Source organism: Falco cherrug, chromosome 2, assembly GCF_023634085.1.
Source record: "Falco cherrug isolate bFalChe1 chromosome 2, bFalChe1.pri, whole genome shotgun sequence".
NCBI lineage: Eukaryota > Metazoa > Chordata > Aves > Falconiformes > Falconidae > Falco > Falco cherrug.
In genome coordinates this window covers 107,575,375-107,595,978 of record NC_073698.1, presented here as the reverse complement: position 1 = coordinate 107,595,978, position 20,604 = coordinate 107,575,375, and the positions used below count along the sequence as shown (strand labels likewise).

At 40.3% G+C, this 20,604-nt stretch overlaps 1 protein-coding gene across 5 annotated transcripts in view; it reads right to left on the bottom strand.

Moving 5' to 3' along the window:
- Window positions 1-20,604, bottom strand: part of NRIP1 (nuclear receptor interacting protein 1) — a 79,946-nt gene that overhangs the window by 21,456 nt on the left and 37,886 nt on the right. For 3 of the 5 annotated variants that reach the window (XM_055701528.1, XM_055701532.1, XM_055701529.1), the window contains one exon: window positions 3,150-3,198. The exons of 1 other annotated variant lie outside the window; for it this stretch is intronic. The gene's annotated coding sequence lies outside the window, so the exon portion shown is untranslated. Of the gene's footprint in view, window positions 1-3,149; window positions 3,199-11,838; window positions 13,514-20,604 lie in introns of all 5 variants that reach the window. One more of the 5 variants, XM_055701530.1, reaches the window with a different exon arrangement.

Genomic DNA, 20,604 nt, shown 5'->3' with positions numbered 1-20,604 from the left:
CATCCTTCACAAGAATTAGATTGTCACCCTTTTAAGCTATAGGATTGCCTGAGGTACTACAGCCAGATACAAATCACTCTGGAAGCCTGTGATGCGAGCTTCTAGCACAACAGGTATAGGTGTTTTTAGCCCTGACAGTGATTCATCAGATCTTAAAACAGTCACTGGTTTAAGATCAAATTGAGTTAAGTTGTAGACCTCAGGGCAATACAATTCTGCCCTTCCTCAGTGCCTCCTTTCCTAAACCCTTTCAGAAAAACAGGAGAAAACGGGAGGTTTGGTGTTTTCCTGATGTTGTAGCCCTGCTCTCCCACCCCCCAATGGAATTTCCATCTTCCCTACTTTGTGACAAAGCTTCTCACTACACTGAAGTATTAGGAAGGAATAAAATAAAAATAAAAATTTAAAAAAAAAAGCGACAATGACTGTGATTCAAAATAGGAAAAAAAAAAAAAAAGAAAAAAACCCAAAGAGGTTCATTCAACATCCACAAACAAATCAGCAATCTGCTTTGAGAGCCAAGAACACATTAAAATGTGTATATAAGACATTTCACAACAAACAACATTCTAGGAAACACATTAGTTTATTAGCAGTATAGCTATCCAACACTTCAAACTCTAAAGCAAGTGTATTTGGAGTCATATAGCTTATTTAAGTTTACTAACATATGAAAATTCAAATGTGTGAAACAGCTTTTACTTTAATTGAGCTATACTAGAGTGAATAACTGTTCATTCACTGTGATGTTAGGTCTTCTCTCACGCTTACGCTAAAAAAACCCCAAGAACATCCCAACTTTATTTAATCATCACAATCAAACCTTTAATAAAAAGTCAGCAGCAGTGGTTTTTTTTATTTTTTGTCTGGGCTGTTTTTTGTTTTTTCCTGGTTAAATACAAGTTCACACTCTTTACACACATAACCTGCAGAAGCAAGGGGGTTCTGTTAGTTCTACATTTTGGACTGAATTCCCCATTTTTCAAGTGGCAGGGATATGACAGGCTGCTATCAGCAGCCAGTGGCAGTTTTGATCTCTTTCTTACTGTGACACCATGGAGGAAATGTCTGAAACCCAACCGTACTCTGTTCCTCTTCGGAGAGCTCAAACAGGCTGAGCCGAAGCTTTCCTCACAGAGACCCTAACGTACACCACTTCAAGTGCACTGTCTTTTAAAAGGAAGCAGTGACAAACTGCCAATGTAGCAACAAAAATGAATATGACAGCTAACACAAAGAAGAGAGCACTTCTGGTCAATTTAGTAGTCAAGTAGCACACAACGATGGATTATCCTGAAGCACTGGATGGCTGCCAATGCCCAATTCTGTAAAGGTACTATTTATTTATTTTAAAGGAAAAAAATATAGTTTTGTGGTTGTATTTACATGTGTGAAATGGCAAACAAAGTTTTTAAAAGTGTTAAAATATCACATGCATGAATAGTTTAATAGTAAGTCCTTTAACTTTATACTTTAACTTATTTTTCCTAACGTAAGTAGATCTATGGATCAACAACAGGACAACAAAATAATGGCAAGATTATGCATACGTGCAAATTCGTGCATGACAGGTGTCTAATTGATGCAACATGTATTAAGGCTGCAGAATTATGCACATGATAGATGGGCATCTACCATACTGAAAACCAGTAATACATCACCAGTTTAAGCATCATAACTATGAAAACTGGTTCACATTACAATTTGAATATTTTTCTACTATTCAGGACACAGCACAGGATTCCCTTTCCCAAACAAGATGTGCAAGATCAGTCATTCCAGCTTTCCCATTCCTCAAGTTGTTCCGACACACACCAACCATAGCAGGCGATCTGGTTTCTCATGCGCTGGAAGTCTGACACCAATTCATCAGTGAACAAAATCAGATGGTGGTAACAATGAAAGGCAGTGGGAGGTAGGTGGTGAATTTGCCTTTGTGTATCTTGCCTCAGCTTTAAGGGAGGTGAAAACTCCCTGGATGTATCTCAAAGTTGTAATAACAGTTTTAATCTGTTCACTTCATGTCTACTGATAAAGTATATATATAGAGAGAGTTGGGTAACTGCCATAAAACAAAAGACCTAAAAGTTATGAATCCAGTAAATAAGCTACCTTCATGAAGTTTCATGTGTTTAAGCCATGTATCACATATTATAAAGTTATTATTTAATAGGTCTTATCCATAACCACAACTCTATCAACTCAGCTGATTAAGCTGGAAGTAATACCTAGCCTATCTGCCATGGTAGAGATCTCAGCATGGCTGACAGGTCACAACTCATGTCCTTTGTGTTATATAAAGCCTTCTTTCCTTGATATATCTGGAAGAGTCATTTCCCAGCTCAATATGCCATCAATAACTTACTCCAGCATTTTCTGAATCATTATATAGTAAGGCATTGTCAACGACCTGAAGATAAGTTTCATCAACTGCCTGTATTCTATTTTAAAAAAATAAATTTTTGTTTGTTTTTTAATGTCTTCGTAAGAATCCTGTCATAAAGCTGAAGAAGGTGGGTTTTGTTCAACCCCTGTTGCTAAATTTCATCAGTGAGTGATACCAAAAGAAGTTCACTGAATACTACATTAATGTGGTTTCATTCAACAGCAATTCAGGCTCATACGTACCTGTAGAATCTTACAAAACCACAAGATGACTCACAAATACCAAATTAATGCAGAAGCCAATCATACTTGATAGGGAGGTACAAGCTAAAAAAGGGCAGCAAAGAAACACCAGGCAGGGAAAAAATCAAACCAAACCAAAACAAAAACCAAGCAAACAAACAAACTAAAAAAAAACCCCACCACCAAAATCCAGTCCTCTCAAAACGACTTTATGCTCTAAAGCACAGTTTAAAATCCATTTGTTGAGAAAAGGCCAGAAGCTCTGGTGGGCAGGTGATCACGTCTCCAGCTTCCCAGGAAACTTTTAGCAGATTGTTAGCTTGGCACCCTAGTTACCCATCTCAGGAGAAAGAGATCAAAAACTATCTGGGGATGTAAAACAAGCCACCCTCCAACTCAGAATTCTTAAGGATAAGGACCAAAGTTAGTGTAAATTAGATAAAGTTACCACTCCATGCCTGGGGTTAGAAAAAATACAGGTTAATAAACTTCTTCCCAAATTCAGGGGCAGAAACTCGTACCTTTCAAGTGTCAGTGCTGGATCTTTGTGAATCTGATTTTCACTTCACCCTGTCAAAAATAAATACATTATAATCAGGATGCAGAAACTTACGGTGGAAAACAATTTTATTCCTACTGTAACAGGAAAGTCATTGTTAATTAAGTAATAGCTCATGAAAAGGAGCCCGTCTTGCTTTTTAACAAGGTATCAACAGACTAGAAGAGTTTTCCCTCAATTGGTTATACTTGTGGGTCAGCTTGTTACAGTGAAACCAAGCTATGCAAGCTGGCAAAGGTATGACACCAGAGAGGGTATAGTTCTCCTTGCCCAGTTAATACTATCAGCTTTGTCAAACAAAAAAACAAACAAAAAAAGATAAAGTTGTCATCAGGGGATTATCTTTATTCTGACACCCCTGCTACCCATTTACCCATGATAACTTCAAAAAACTAAGCAAAACAAAATGAACAACAAACACTTGACACTGCATCCTGCTTTTCTAAAACCGTATTCATCTTTTCCCACTCTTATCCTTAAGTTACTCTCACTTAGACTTTCAGTTCCCTGCCTACAACCCACACTTCTGTAACATTACCAACATCCAACGACCCTTCCACACTACACAAAACACAGCTGTAATCCTTCCCCTCAAGACACTCTAACCATATAACCCTTTACTTCAAGTTTTCAATTGTTTTTTGCTTGCTCTAGATTAAGTTTAAAATTTCTCATCTGAGTTCTACAGTCATTAATAACTCTTTCATTTCTACCCACATAGCCTAACCACTTATTGTGTCCTTCTTCCTTACCCTTTTGTTTCCACAAACACTCATTTTTATTGTAATACTCGGGCACCTCACACACAGGAAATTCCATTATGCTCCTGCACTGCTCCCCAGGCGAAGATCATCTACACTCTGGAGGCTATTTCTTCCTCTCCACCAACAGTAAATCACCATAGCAAAAATTAATCCAAATCCACCAAAATACCTCCTGCAAAACCACAAGCCAAAACACAAGTGATGTATGCTGCCTGCCTTTCCTCCCCGATTCACACTGTACTGTTTGTTCCCTTTCCCTCATCACGGTCTATATGAACTATATAAAGCACCTGTGAGATGCTGAGTACATACGTAATACAAGTTCAACTGGACAACAACTAAATGAAGCCCCAAAGCAACACTGGCCTCCAGAATATGTATGTTTTCCTCTCTTACAAAAGAAAAAAAAAAAAAAAAAAAAAAGGCATTTATTGTTTTTGCAATGTAATGATACATGTTGCTGTAACAATAGTTTTCACCTGACACCTTTCTTTTAGTACATATGACTGGAGGGGAAGGAAAGAGTGATACAGACTAAAAGATTAGCAGAACACAAAGACTAATTATATGGAAAAAAGGGTACAGGAAGGGCCAAAATATAATGTAGAAGGGCTAAAATACTGCATCAAAGGACTCCCCGAATCCTGAGCTGCTGCAATTAAAAATCTAGTGATGGCTCTTTCCCTTCCCTGGCTGGAACAATAACAACATCCCTACCCCAATGCAATCCATTTTCACTTCAGAAGGCACAGATGGAAGAAAGACCAGAGAAGGAAAGGAAATACTGCTCCTAGGGAAACTTCTTTTCAGTGACAACATTGTATTTATTTATTTATAATCATGACAGCAAACAGTGCCAAAGATGACACGAGCAAGGAAGCTTTTGAGAAGGAAGGTGAAGGCAGAGAAAGTACCTGTCTGAGGGACTGGTTAAACATAAACCCAAACCTCCTTCAACGGAACAAAGGAAGCTTTCTGTGCCTCAGCTGTCACAACAAAATAACCTTCTGCGTCCAAACAGCAGGCTTAATTCTGCAAGTTCTTCACTTTTTTTTGAACATAATTTCTCCTCCTACTCCTCAAATCAGAGGGATTTGATTTACTGTGTCTACCTCTGATTTCAGTTTTATTGCAAGTCAAACTTAACCCTTCCTCCCACAGCCCCTTTGGTACCTCTCTAGTAAATCATGCAACCCAGAGCTTGCTTGTAGCACTTCTGAAGGTGAACAGTTTGGCTTACCAAGAATAACCTACTGGGATGCAAATTCCACTTGTCTTCTTTATATGCTGCCAGGTTTATGACAGAAAGTCTGTCTGAGCTTGACATTTGCAGGGAAACACTGCATGGCATAATTAGTATTGTAAAATATTTTATATTCCCGTAAATTCAGACTACAACCCCAAAGTGCTTACAAACTACAATAAAGATACAGGGATAACTAAGCAGAAAGGAAGGGCTGTAGGATAAAAGTCAGCGTAAGGAAGAAAAGCATCAATAGCAGGTGAAGACAGTGAAGCTATACAAGCTGCCTGGGACACTGTCTCACAAGTGTGAAGTCCCAAAGAGTAAGAAAAAGAAGGGCACAAACAAGGTGATGTAGGATACTGCACACTGTAGAAGGATACAAAAGCAATTTGCTTCGTTCACATACAAAGCCAGAGATGAAATTCTAGGCAGCATGGTTCCTAAAACATCAGCTGTGTTTCTCTACCACTGTAGGAAGTATTTCCACTGAACTGCAATAAACATCATGTTACAATGCATATGGATGGCAAGTCAGAATCTTCAGAGGGTTACATTATTTTTACTGTGATCTTGACCAACGAAACAAGAGGGAGGACTGAAAGATCTAAAACATCTTGACTCTGTAATCTGTTGTTGAGAAAGGGGTGGGAGGGAGGGAGGAAGGGAGGGAGGGAGGAAAATCCTAACTTACTCCCTATGCACCATTCAGACTAAAAGCTCCACTTCTATTGGGGATGGGAGTAAGATTCCAAAATGAAAATTAGTAGATGAAACTATTCCTGTAATTCACTTCTACATATAAGAAGCAAAGTGTGCACTGAATGTAAATTATTTTTGTCAGCTACCCAGTAAGACATGACTGACTAAAGCACATGGAGTAACAGCCTCCTTTTTGCTAATACATCTGAACATATTACTGAAAGCACCTTTCTCGTGTTTTCCATAAATTCTTGTATTCACCTTTAATTACTTTATTTTAAAGCAAATGGGTATTTTCCCAGAGCAAGCATGATCCACGTTCCTCACAGATATCAATCATGAGAAAGGTGATAGTATTTATGACAGTTTTCCTAATGCACATCCAAAAACCCCAGACTATTTGATAGGGATACCTAAGCAAAAACCTTTGCCACTCTAGGTACTATCACTAAAACCCCTCTTGTTAAACAGCCTCTTTGTTCGATTGGCAAATTTGATTACTAGTTTAATTTTTGCATAGTAAAGCTCATCCAGCCATTTTTAATTTCAGATTGGTTTGCACTCCATCATGACCAGCTAAATGCTACAAAAAACCCTTGACATTGTGACCTCATAAATCATGGAGAACAGAAGAAATGCTCTCAGGAGCAGGGAACTGTTGATAAGAGACTTTTTCCTCCGTTGACTGTACTCTGTCAGCTGTAACTATGTGCAAGAGTCCACACTTGCAAATTACACCAAACATGTATCTGAACTACCCTTCCATGAAATTATTTTCTTTGTTAAAGTGATAGTCACAGATAGAGAAGCTGAGAAGATGAAATTGTCTGATGTTGACCAAGCATCCAATTTTTTTTCAATGCAATATACAACCATCATTTAAAAACTCCGTAATTAAAAAAAAAAGTGATATACTCCACAACCAAGCAGCAGACAGTAGGCAACACTACTAACTATAGAAGGGATTTTCATAGACTATCCATCTTCTACAGGAATCTAGAAAAGAAAATCCCAAACTATTTTGGATTTGAGTGAACTAGAGAATTCAATACCATAAAAGCCCCCACTCACAAACTAATGACAAGTAAAAGGCATTTCAGTTACCAAAGACCTATTTCAATCTGACATCTAAATATCTGGTGTTAGATGGTTGCTGCTCTTTACAGACTGATCACAGTAATTTCACTCCTTTGTTGTTCACCAGGACCTCTCATTACATGCGCTGTGCGGATCTAAACCACATTGGAGGCTACCAGGCACCACAAAAAAAAAAAAGTTATTCCACCTCTGAACAAAACAGAATGCTTTACAAACATCAGTGAACGTTATCACAGCAGTCCTTTGGAATACTCCCACTTTACACATGAAGAACAGCAAGCACAGGGGAAGATTAAGCAAGTTGCCCACAGTCACATAAAGTCCATTTTCACAGCCAAGGAAGAAAGATTTTCTGACTCTCATTTTGGCCCTTTAATTACAAGACATTCTGTCTCTACAGTTTGGGGGTGGGGGGGTTCTGTTGTTGTTTGGTGGCTTGTTTGTTTGTTTCTACTAGTGAAGCAGAGCAACAGTTGAGTACACCAAACTTGAGGAAACAATGGGACTTACTGAAGGAATAGGACACCACAGTAAATGCCTTTATTTTCCAAAATAAGAAAAATTACCAGCACTGCCATCACGCTTAAGAGGAAATGTGTGTCAGTCAAGTACAGTCAATGTAGGTTTTCCCCTACACCTGCTCAAACAACTTTCTCTCCAAGAAAATCACCGTATCAGTACTGAGCTGAAAAGATGAATGATCAAAACCGTAATTCCACCAACTTTTCCTATTTCTCAGAGATCTGACATGCTAAAACAGTCCTCACGAGCCAGGCAAGCCCTATGTAGGTGACTGGAAGGACCATTGCACATCATTAGCAGGTAGTTTTGTAGCAGCAGGTCTTCCAATCCACTGACCACTTTCAGCACCTTTCCTAACCAAGAACAATAAAGTCCTTTTTATCCTGAAGCAAGGATCTTTCATAGTGAAGTACACATAAGCGTGTATACATGTCTAAGCACTTCCTTCTCAAACAGGTCCATTTTTATTTCCTTGCTTTAGAAAGCTGTCAAAATCTGCTTTTTACTAGTCCGATTCAGCTGCAATACATTCACAGCACTGGATCACTCAGGTGGGCTAGAACAGGGGCTGTGTTCATCCATACGCACACCAATGTATAAACACTCCAGAGGTCCATCCCAGAAGCAGAGTGATGAAGGAAAGGTGGCTGAAGCTTCAGCAGCAAGTGAATTCAGACGGGCAGCTTCGTCTGCATGTGCTGAACTGCTCCATGATGCCCAGGCTCTGGAATGCCAAATTACAGCAAGCCTGACTGAGCATCCTCTGCAAGTTGCACCAGTAACTAGAACTAAAGACTACAGAAACAAGGTTGCCTCCCATTTAAACAGAGCCAAAAAGCATAGGAAGAATATTCATCCCTTAATAACCAGCATTAGCATTTTCCCTGTTCAGTTCCCACAAACTCAAATTCCAACTTCAGAAACTGCAAGTTTCCAAATTGACCAACCTCAATAAATAATCTACTCCCTATACTTGTCCACTTGTAGCACCTGCAGATACCTGCCCCACATGCCCTTTGTCAAAGTGAGAGAAAACAGATCAAAGTGGCTGCCACTGGCTTTACAAAACATCTAAGTCTGCGAGGAGGGGAAGTATCACAAACTTTCCAACTGCTAATAGTCAGTGACACTTCTTGTTGAAGTTCCAGAAGCGAAGATCCACGTAAAGGAAAAAAAGGTGTTTGGAACTTTTAACATGCCCCAGGTTTTTCAAATGGCTTCCAGAGAAAAGATTAGACAAAGATGTATTCATCTTGTCTACTCTAGGTCATTTACCACAATGGCAATAGGCAATCACGCTAGAACCAAGACCAGGTCCCAATTCTTTCTACAGTTTTACATCTTAAAAACACACAAAACCTTAGATGCAGATTTCCACTTTCTTATCCTACCACGCTCACCCCCTCAAGTAAGATTGATCACATTTTTACTAACAGCTTCATTTCAATCATTCAATCCCACACTGCTGCTGCAGATGCTTTGTCCAGTGATCAAGAAAAAGATGCCAAGTATTATTTCATCAAGGCCTTGTAAAATCCTCCCCCATCACCCCAACAGAGTTATCAGCAACACTTCTAATTTCCAGGGAAAGTTTACCAACACAATAGCCAAATAATTCCCTCCAGAGGTTTCGAAGCAGTCTCAGTTCAGTACACAAGGCCATTAATTACAAAAGTGCCGTTAGCATTAGCGGGAATCTGGTAGCTACAGCACTGGCAGAGTTAAGGCTACCTTCAGTATCTGCACGGAAAATCTATTTACTTAGAAGAAATTACGCAACACCTCAGCTTCCTCTTTTCTTTACTATGGTAAAGCATGGGAACAGCAGGAATGGGGGTGGCGATGGCGAACAGGCATTTCACAGTCTCAAGCAGGGCACAGCTATCTTTCAAAAACGGACCTAAGCTGGAATTTGCCTCTAAAATCTGCCCAAACTTATGATACGCTCAAGCACCAATGCTTACTTAAAACTTAATTATTTCCAGAGAAAAGGCAATGTTATACAGTTAACCAATGCTGGAATCAACTGCATACCTTCAGCGTGAAGTCAAAATGTTTTTTAAAACCTGATCAATTTGATTTCATTGGGCTTTTGGTTTTGTTCCCCTCCCCACCCCACCCACCACTCCAATATATCAGTCCACTTCAGGCCAAGTTATATTCCAAAATTCTCATCAAGATTTTAGTGTTATCAGGCATGCTCATTCAATAAGGTGGCAGTAAAAGTTTCAATTCTGCAAAACATTCTTCTATTGCTCATTAAAAAACAAAACAAAACCAAAGAGAAAAATCACATGCTACCCAAGCTGATATATTCCATGGCACTAGGAAAATGGAGATATCAAAGAAAACATACTCATCACTCCTCTTTTAACTACACTCTAAAGAGTCTACCTCGTTTCTGTACTGAGACACTAATAATTGACAAAAAAAACAAACAAAGAAACAAACGAACCCCCCCACAACTCCCAGAACTTGCTCTACTCAAAAGAGGAATTATAGAAAGTCTCAAAGCAGTCACAGCAATCTTGACTGGTAAAATGTTTTCAAGGACTTGGATTTAATCATGTCATTTTCTTTTCCTCTAAGCATTTATTTAAAGTCATAGGTTGAATTATTTATGAACAAAAGTTAATTGCATTGAAATGCAGTATTGCCCTGTATTTACCTAACACCTTCTTCAGAACTCTAACTGCCTGCCACTAACCGGTTAAAATCTACAAGAAGTCAGTACAGAATCTAAGATAACATTTAACCATTTCTGCCATATTACTGCAGTTAACTTCCAAAATCTTGTTAAACACTGTGAATTCCCTTCATCTTGTGATCTGCTGTGTAAACTGTACAACTGTTTTTACCGACTCTTATCATTACAACACTTGTTTCTATTTAAAAAAAAATAAATATATATATCCAGGGTAAGAAGAGCTCACTCACAAAATAATTCCTTTGAATAATTAAGTTTTGACTCCTTAGTTGTAATTAATCAATATTTGAGTAGTCACATCACAGAGCTTCCCTATCCAAGGTTCTTCGAAATTTTCTTAACTGTCACAGGATCTCGAAGATCAGCGACTTGCATGCATAAGGCTGCATTCACACTCTTTGCAAGGTGTAAAATGTAAGCTCAAGGGTACACTCATATAAATATACTGCACATCTATAAAGTGTTAATCTTAAGTCGGCAAGGCCATATGACAGAAGTAACTATTATAGTGCATGACTGCTCCTCAGCATTTTCCAAGTCCCCCATTTCCTTAAAGCAACTCACTCCCTTGTCACCTGCCACGACAAAGAGTAGAGAGAGGATTTCACAAATACCTCTGTGGCTTGCGCATGGTGATAACACACCAGGAAAGATGGATTTTCATTTTCTCATCAAGTTATTAGATTAGGTTTACATGCAGGTTTAAATGCCCAGGAGGAGTCTGCCACCTGTCCTAAACTTAATTAGTCAGGAATGTCTGCATGACAAGAGCAGATACTTCAGATGTTTTAGACTGACCACAAGCAAACATCCAAATAATCACCAACACAACTTCAGTGATGCCAAGAACGAAGCACTAAGCACAGCTCTCTGTGAAACAGCCCGAGTTTTATTAATGGAGTGCTTCATACTTCCCAAACACACAGCTCGCATTAGCGGAGCACCTATAAAACCAGAGAATCAACTGTGTAAAGTCTGCAACTGAGTTAAGGAAATGAAGAGCACCAGCTTCCTCATGAAAATACGGGTGCATATTTACACATTATTTGGGGGGAAAGATGAAGGCTCAAATCCTGTAAGGCTTTTTCCTCAGCTTTGTTCTTGTTCTGTTTACCATAGCACCACATGTAAGATTTTCATATTTTCATACATCCCCCCCCTCCCCCCTCCCCATTCATGCAGAACCCAGTGCAGCAGATTTAGGGGAAAAAACCACACTTCCATTTAAAAAGGCAAACACATCCATGTTCAAGTATATTTCACATTTATCATCTTGCTAAAAGCTAAACAAACCCCCCTTTAAAACGTTAATTAGAATTTTATCTGTGTAGGTACTTAACAACTACTGACACAGATGGGAGCAAGTGAATACAATACAGAGAATTCAGTTATCCATCTCCTTACGTTGCCATTGGCACATAAATTTGTCTCATTAGCAGGGGCTACTTAGTTCGTTGTAGTAAACAAAGCTGCCGATACGGCAGCCTCGCATACTTTTCATTCATTCACACATTTTTCTTTATAGACTTCTAGCATGTGCCATAGAAGAGCCGAATGTTAAAACATTCTTGGAGTGTCACAATATGTAATACAATAAAACAGATTACAACCATACCTTTCTTTCACAGCAGTGGTGCCAAGCACAGGTACACTGTAGCAATCAATTTGTTCTGCAGACAGTAAGGCTTTCATAGAATACTAATGCAAAATCTCTTTTCTTTCTCCTTCGACTTGACTCCCCAATGCCCAGGTCCCGACCAATACAAGGAGGAGGGCAGAATGTCTTCTGCTGAGATAACCACAACTACTAATCAAGTATATGTGTACAAGGGCACAGGATTAAACCTCCACCAGGCTTGACTCGGGCACTGAGAGCAGCTAAACACATGCACAGCAAGGTCAGAATTAAACACGTACACACGCACGCGCATCTACTTGAGTGAACTAATTTATCACACTTTCCCACTGACGGTTTTTTACCTCAGGGGAGTAAAATTATATCCTGGTGAACTGACGATGTTCAGACACAACAGCTTCCAACAACAAATCAGATCTCACAGAAATGGGAACCGTGCTCCTAGGTGAACACTCCTCTCCCGGCTTCACAGGCTGTTTCAGAAACTCGGCGTGTGTCTGTAGGGGTGTGCATGTGTCTGTACACACATGTGTGTACCTGCACACATACGCACACATGCACGCGTGCAAGATGCACCATTAGGCATCGACTAAACAGGAACGACAGCATTAAAGTTCAAAAACAGGCAATAACTCCCTTTGAAAGAGTTTTCTTTTTGATTACATTTATCTTTACCTCTTAACATAATCAATCTATCAAGTCTAATTACAGAAGAAAGCATTTTATTATTGTCTAACATAGCAAATGTCAAACAAGCTGTTCATTTACCTTGAAGTTTATTAGCATAGAAATGCAACATGAAGATGCTCTCAAAATATTGTCACTTGTATTCAAAACATTTTCAAAAACCCACTTAGCAGGTTTTTATTGCCTGGCATCGCTGGATACTGTATTAGTTCTTGAAATAGGCATGGCATTATCTTAACTGTATTGCCCTTGAGCTAATACAAGACTTTTTCTTTAAACATTCAATTTAGATTCAACTTTTCTTCTCAGTTGTCTTTATTTAAGCACTTTTCCCACATTCCAGGCAGCCGCACACATGTGGATACATGTGTTTTCATAAGGGTTCACACACGTGCATTTCAAGTAGGAATGAATTGTGAAATTCTGAATTTGAAAAGCAGGGATTTTTCCTCCTCCTTAAGTTCTGCTCTGTCATGCACCTTCATGGCATTTTCCTTACAGTACATGCAGATTTACATTTTCCAAAAACATCGAGATGAACCCTATAAATTATCATCGGTGGGGTTTTAACACCACCGCTTTTGCACGTGATCTGTACCGAGAAGAAAACACTGTACAAATTCTCCCCAAAATAACCCCAAAAATAACGTTTGGCACTTTACTTAGAATAAATTAGCAAAATATTTTTGAAATACCAGTGGCTTTGCACAGACACCAGGAAAAAGCAGCATTAATCAATACTGATGAGTTTGTCCTTGACATACTGACCGTGTCATCGGGCTATTGTCATGTGATATCATGTCATTTCCCCACCTGGCTCATGACCTTGTCCTTTAAATGACCCAAAGCTTCCCTCAAGTAGCAGGAGGCCCCTCCCCGCTGTCTCAGCAAGGTCGAACGGGTCAGCGTGTCCTCATCTATAATCCACCACCATTTGTCAGCAGGGAGGCTGGAGGAGGCAGGCTTGCTACAAGGGGAGAATGCCCAATTAGGCAGCTGTCACACAAAGCATAGGCTGCAAAATTATCCCCTGTCAAAAGAAAGAGCAGCTGCGGGTGCCAATTACAGCAACCTTTCAACCCTTTAGGTACTGGAAACTACACAGAAGTAAATGAAGTACAATTAGTGATAACAAATCGATGAATTAGGACAGTAAATTAGAAATTACTAGCAGGTGAGCTTAGGTCTCCCATAATATTAAGGGCACAGCACACCCCAGGCAAGGGCAGGAACATACAGATTTCACAGAGCACATCAGTTTCATCCTATCCATCTTTCTTGCATGGAGCCTGTTTCACTCCACCGTTTTCTTCTCACAAGCCTCATCCAAGCCAGATAGTGCAGGGAAAGGAAAAGCAGCAACCCAAAGAAGAAAGAAGTTGTAGCGCATGATCTTCCCTCTTTATGCTGGCAAATGCAGTTTCCTTCTTAGAAGGAGTCCTCCGGGCCAGCACAATCTCCCTCTTAGTTAGCATACTCCATTTCAGCCTGACATTTGACATTTGCTGGCCTCATGTTCCAGCTGAACAAGATTTACCCCAGGAAAAAAAAAAAACAAAAAACCAACGAACAAAACAAGAGCAAAAACAACAATGTGATAAACTCTCAGTAAATTTTACGTCATTTACACTTGAAAACTTAAATCCCATGTAAGTGCTAGACTTTTGATTAGAGGGGGAAGGCTTAATTCTCCGCATTTCAGTTCTCTGATGCATCATGCAGTACTATCTCCGGGCATACAGAGCCCTAAGTTTGCCAGTAAAGTTTCTGTTCAGTGCGCTATTTTTGGCCTTTTTTCCCCTTGGTAAACAATTTCCAAATATTTTTTTGCTCCTCACTATTTTCTTAAGCATCCAACCTGGAAAGTTACTGTGTGCTGGAATCACAGGGCACATCCCACAGATCCCGGTAAATCTGGCTTCTCCAGCAGGCCAGGCTGGACCCCACAGCAGGAGTGACCAAAGCCCAAGGGTGAGGCACCTCACCAGCCCCCAGGCATTTACAGACCAAGGAGTCTAGAAAACCAAGTAAGGAGGAAAAAAAAGCCAAAACAAACACCAAAAAAAAGGATAAGATTAAAAGGATGGATAATTAACATACAACCACCTCAGACCACGGGTAAGAGATGCACCAATGCCTTTAATATTTAGGTGCTCTGAGTCTAAGAAACAAACAAATCTGAGGAATAAATTCACATTCCAAGACACCATCTCCTCTTTCCAGCCAGCTCGCAATCATTTCAAACTAAGCAAAGTTGCCATTTATCTTGTCAATTCTCTCCTTTTGTTCCCCATTCCCTAATCTGAAATCCACCTTCTTTATATTCTTATTTATGCCTTGCAACCACATTGAGTACTGAGGACAGTTGTCCAGATTTCTCCCAGCAGCAGTTCTGAAATAGTACCTCTATACTTGCACCGTAATTCATACATGTACTCACACATACACACATATTTATGCTAATACAGTCACCAAAATATGAAATGTGGTGGAAATTCAGTCACTGATCTCCAAGAAGCAATTTCCTGTGGCTATGTCTTGATCTCTAGCCAGCGCAGAATATTTCACTGTTCAAAAAAAAAGAAATAGTAATACTCTTGGTTTCATAACTCTGATAAGGGAAAGCATAATACAACCCTAACTATAAACAGACATTAAAATGTTCATTTAACAGCAGTTGCAATAATGCTCATCAAGTTTGATATTTTCTTTGGAGTAGCATATGGAAACCGTAGAGTACTGAAAGAGTTAATGTGTTTAGAATTCAGTTTCCATCATACTTGGGTGACTATCTCTTTAAATAATTTAAATCCTCTCCATCAACTACAAAGCTGTTTTGAAGCCATTTAGCTTTGTTCTTTACATGTGTTCTAATTAAGAAATGACCTTGTCATCACACACACCAGAAATCCTGGATTATTTCCTGCAGCAAAAATCTACGAAGCCAAAAAAAAAAAAAAAAAAAAAAAAAAAACCACGACGAAAAGAAAAAAATACACTTCTTCCTTTAGTGAGGAGCTGAGGAAGTTGTTGGTTGGCTGAATGCTGAAGCAGTTTCACCGCATAATTTTTGTGTGTGTGTGTTGTTGAATGTCACAGGGCGGGTTAGCGTGACCTTGAGCTGCATCAGCAGCACAGCAAGGGTCGAGATGCCTGCAGGCGCCCTTGTACTGGATTTGCAAGACAAAAACCTTCAAACTGGCTGAAGGACATCTTAAATCTCTTCAAAGGTTTTCCGAACTAATCTGGGCTGCTCTTAGCCGGATCTGTGCCAGTGTGAGAGGCAAAATTAAAAACAAGGTCTTTGACAGGATGTTGTCTCCTCTTAACCCTTCCCATGCAGGAGGCAGTGCATCGCAGCGCTCAGGGGATACTTTAATAAGCCACAGAGAGGAGCACGGTTCATTCTTTCATAACGCAATTATGTAAGCGATCATCTACCAGGAACGGTGCTGTTATTAATACCGAACACTCAGCCAGCTCTCCACGCCGCCATCCCCATCCCTGTCCTGCACCCAGGTGGTGTCCGGCTGGCTGTGAGCACTGCAGTGACACCCCTGCGCCCGCAGGGCTGCGGTGGGACAGAGGGGTGCCTGGCGGCGCCCCATGCTCCCAGACCCTCCACAGATACCCCGGGTGAAGATCATTTTTCCGAGTGAAAGCGGTAGCACCTACCACGGCATGTTGTGTGTGAAGCCAAGACAGGTAAGAGGAGGAGGAAGGTCAGGAACATGCACAGGGCTGCTCTGGCAGGCATCGGGCACGTTTTATGAGAAGAAATTAAAAAGTGTCCACTCCTCGTCTTAACCTGTGATTTCCTTCTCAGTCATCCTGAGCCAAGAAGGAAGTAGAGGAAGGGATATTAATATGCAACAGGCCTACCAAAGAGTTTGAGAGCATGACTGTACGCACTGGCGAAAAACAAATAAATAAATTCATCGCCCAGCCTGGCTGCTTTTGACTGCTCATCATCTGACAAGTGGCACAGAGGCTTTCTAAAAACTTGAGCAAGCACGTAGAGACAACCTCTAGGAAAGGCCCTAGAACACATGGTTACTCTATGAAACCACAAGTTTACCCAATGGATTTGGCAGCATTAATAGAATGCAACTATCAGTGCATCAAAGGGACGGCCACTTTCTTCAGAAACTTATTTGTGCACAGAACCTCCAGCTCCACTAAGTTTGCCAGCCAGGAGCAGCCTTCGGTACACTCAGTTAGAAAGTATCATGGATTCCCACGCGTGAGAGTGGAGAAAAACCATCGCCACCATCTCCTTATCGGTTTTAGTGGTCATGTTACTGGTCCGATTAAACTACCAGAATTCCAGAAAAAAAAAAAATACCACCAAATGGGTTAAAATAACCTTAGCTTAATCAACAGCAGCCAGCATTGCACTTCGGAACTGTCTTTACTATTTCTAGGATATCCGCCAGGCAAGTCCTTGAGGAGAAGGGGAAGAAGCAGCCACTCATACCAGCAGAGGGTGTTGTGATTCTTCTCTGGTTGAGCACTGAGGGCTTGTTTAGTCTGGTTTTGTGCAGTCATTTTTTTAAGTACTATAGTCTATTAGACACGAACAGCACACATTTAAGTTTACTGGAGAAGGACACGGCTTTGGCAGTTATGTCACAATTGCTATAACACTACCCTTCACCTCCGACTACAACAGATTCACTCCTCACTCCCAAGAACCATGGCTCTTCTCCCAAAATACCCTCCTTCTTAGGAGGCTTTAACAATTTTGTTAAGTTTTCAGTAATACTGATGGTGCCTTCTGTATTAGCAGAGGAGGAACTCACACCACAGAGCTGCTTTTCCACAGACTCACCAAGGTTTACAAAATATTTGTTATGCTTGGACAGAGGGCCACAGCATTCCTGCAGCACCGGGATGTCAGAACAATCCCTGGGGTTACTCAGAGAGGTCTCAAGGCTTGCTCTGCCCTAGGGACCTGGCTGGCCTCTGCTCTGCAGCTGTAGGGCAGTGGGAGGCTGGAGGTGGCACAACCTCGTGTGCCATCACCACCACCTCAGGGCCTCTGGCAAATGGAGATTGAGCAGATCCACACATGTGAGTTCATTGATCTCTGCATAAATGTGGCCTTTTTGTGGCCTTTGAATGACAGGACACCACATAGGCCGCCAACTGTGGTTTAAATAAAAAAAAGTTTGGTCATTTAGCCTATTACACAATTTTGCAGTACTGGGTCCTACACTGTGTTTCCTAGAAAACACTCTGAGTTCACCCCAGAGTTACCAGGAAGAGGGATTAGGAGAGACCAGTTTAAGAAGTTCACATTGTAACATGTTAGCCTAGCAGAAAATACTGAGAAGTATTTTCACAGTATGCACAGCTGACCATGATGCCACATCCGCGGTTTCTTAAGTTTATCCAACATCTAATGTGACAAAAATATACTGTGGGTTTTCCAAACATCAAGTGTTGTGAAAACTCCAAAAACAAAAACAAAGAACTCATATTGCAATGTTGCAGCTGAGCAGGGAGATTTAAAGACACAACAAAAGCTTTCAAGCCAGGTAGTCATTGCTGCCAAGTATGGGACACATCGCGTGGGCCTGCCAAAAGTAGAAGCCAAAAGCCAAAAACACAAATTAGCAGCTTTCTTCCAGAGTCACAACAGTCCAGCGAAAACTTTCCAAATCAGGCTGTCCTAAGAATGTCAGGCAGAAGCAGGGAGGGCAGTTCTGCAGCACCTAGCCATGACTTGGAACCTAGAGCAGCAACCTGCGTCCCATACGCTCAAAATACAGCCACTGTGTCACATCTGTTACATCAGCCAGTCATTCATTTCTAACCATCTGATAGAAACGGTCTTTGCAGCTACCATTTCTCATGGCCAGCAAGCGCACAGAAGCAGTGCTCCCACTTGGCTCCCTGCAAAGACGTGCTCACGCAAGCACGTGTGAGCCCTGTAAGACAGGACCAGCATTTTACAACACAAGCACAGACTGTCTGTCTGCACAACCTTATTTCTGCCATTTTCTTACTGCTGATTCTGACCATACAATGTTAATGTTCTTTAAGCATAAAGCAGTTATTTCATACACAGCGCACTTCTGCACAGGGAAATAAAAAAAAAAAAAAAGAGGAGCGAGATGGTGGAATTTAATGTATTCTCTTCCCACCTAGACCCCATTATTAAATAAAACCGTACCTGTTAAAGCAAAAACACTATTGACTAAACATTCTCTTGGGAGTAAACATGGATACTCCCATCAGTACTGGTACTAACGAGGAACAGCTGAAAAACTGTCCCGTGCCCACATCACCCAGTGTTGCTGACCTTACTTCCCAGCAGCATCCAAAGCAGCCCTTGGTCTAGAACCACACATGGGACTTTCCTACAGAGATGAGCTGTAAATTATGCTTCTCATTATTATTAAGTTCTGTTACACTATTTATGAGCTAGCTATAGCGTAAAGCAACGACAATTTTTTTAAGTGCAAATTAGGTAAGGGGGGTACTTGACTAAAGAGAAAATTTGATAAATTGCTCTTCATAGTGCTAACAGACGAATGTATTAGCACTAATATAGTAAAAGCGTGTTTTCATGAAAAAGAAAGCATCACCAGATACAAACTAAGTACTGAAATAACAGCTAAAGCATTAGCACAGATAAATCTTAGAATGGTTATACAGAAAACCACACCAAAATGAAAATACTATTATGAAACATTAGGTGCATCTGCTTAATTGTCTGTACGAATTCTACCCATCTAAACTAAAGTCACAGAAATTAGAAGTAAAGAAAAGGCAGAGAGGCCTTATTATTATAGTAGCAAGTATACTTAATATAGCTAGCGGTCTTATACTAGCATGTAATATACTACTTATACTAGTATGAAATACTGGTTTCTTATACTAATATAAGTAGTGTATTATAATTGCTGCTTAATAGTAACAGTTAAAGGGCAAGAAGTAGTGAATAATGTAGGTAAATGATCAAATACAGTGTTTCTTCTCCATGGGGGAGAGGGGCAAGAAGAAGGCTTAACAGATTATCAGTGTTTTTACAGTTAGAAAGGAAATAACCTTATTCTACCGAGATCTCAGTTAATACCCAGGCATCTTCTACACTTCGCTAGTAAAACCAGATGTTTAATTTAGGTCTCCCAACAACTCTTGAACACTCACAGCAACAATCCTCTGCAAATATTTTGTCGAAAGGGGTAACTTCCAAAGCTGGGGACACCTCTCCACAAGATGCACCTCCAAAAAGCAAGGCTGACTACTTGCACAGATAGCAGCACTCTTCTTTTTTTTTGGGGGGAGAGGGGGTCATTTCCTGCTTCAGGCATCTAAGATACCCATCTAAGGACATTATCAACACTTCATATTACATACACTCATGAGTACAGTTTATTCTACTATTTAACTTGTGTCCTGATCACAAATTACATGAGCATTCGCAGAAGAAAAAGGGCTGTATCCAGGTTTAAGATTAAGTGTGTTTTGCTGAATCAGGGCCCTGAACCTTACTGCAGGTTTTTCTCATTGCTGTGCCAGTTTATTTTATTCAGTACAAAGCCACCAACAACCTTTGAGTTCTTCTGCTCAAGGTCATTTTTAACATTCACAAGCACAGCTTTTTGGCTGTCTGCAGAAGAGAGAATTTTTTAAAGTGCATTTCAGAGCGAAGTAATGTCTGGAAACATCTTTACATGGTGAAAAACATCCTTTAAAGCTGCCTTAATCAGTTGTCTCTTAATAATTCTACATGGTTACCTTTATTACCATGGCTCTAATTTAGCCTTCAATCTCTGCAGCTACCCATATCTGGAAGGTATAAACATGATGTAACAAAAATAAAAATCAGTTTCAACTCCAGCAATCTCCAAGTCTAAGCCACAGCTCGCACTCTTAGCCTTTGAAGACATCCAGCATAGTCAGGTCCTTGAGCTCCTTCCCCTGCTCTGCCAGACACAATCTTTTCCACATTTGTACTTAAAAGGGGGGTGTGGTGGGGAGCTAATTACATTCAACAATAATTTGCAATATTAAAAAAAAATCCACAAGTTGGTTTATATTATGTTT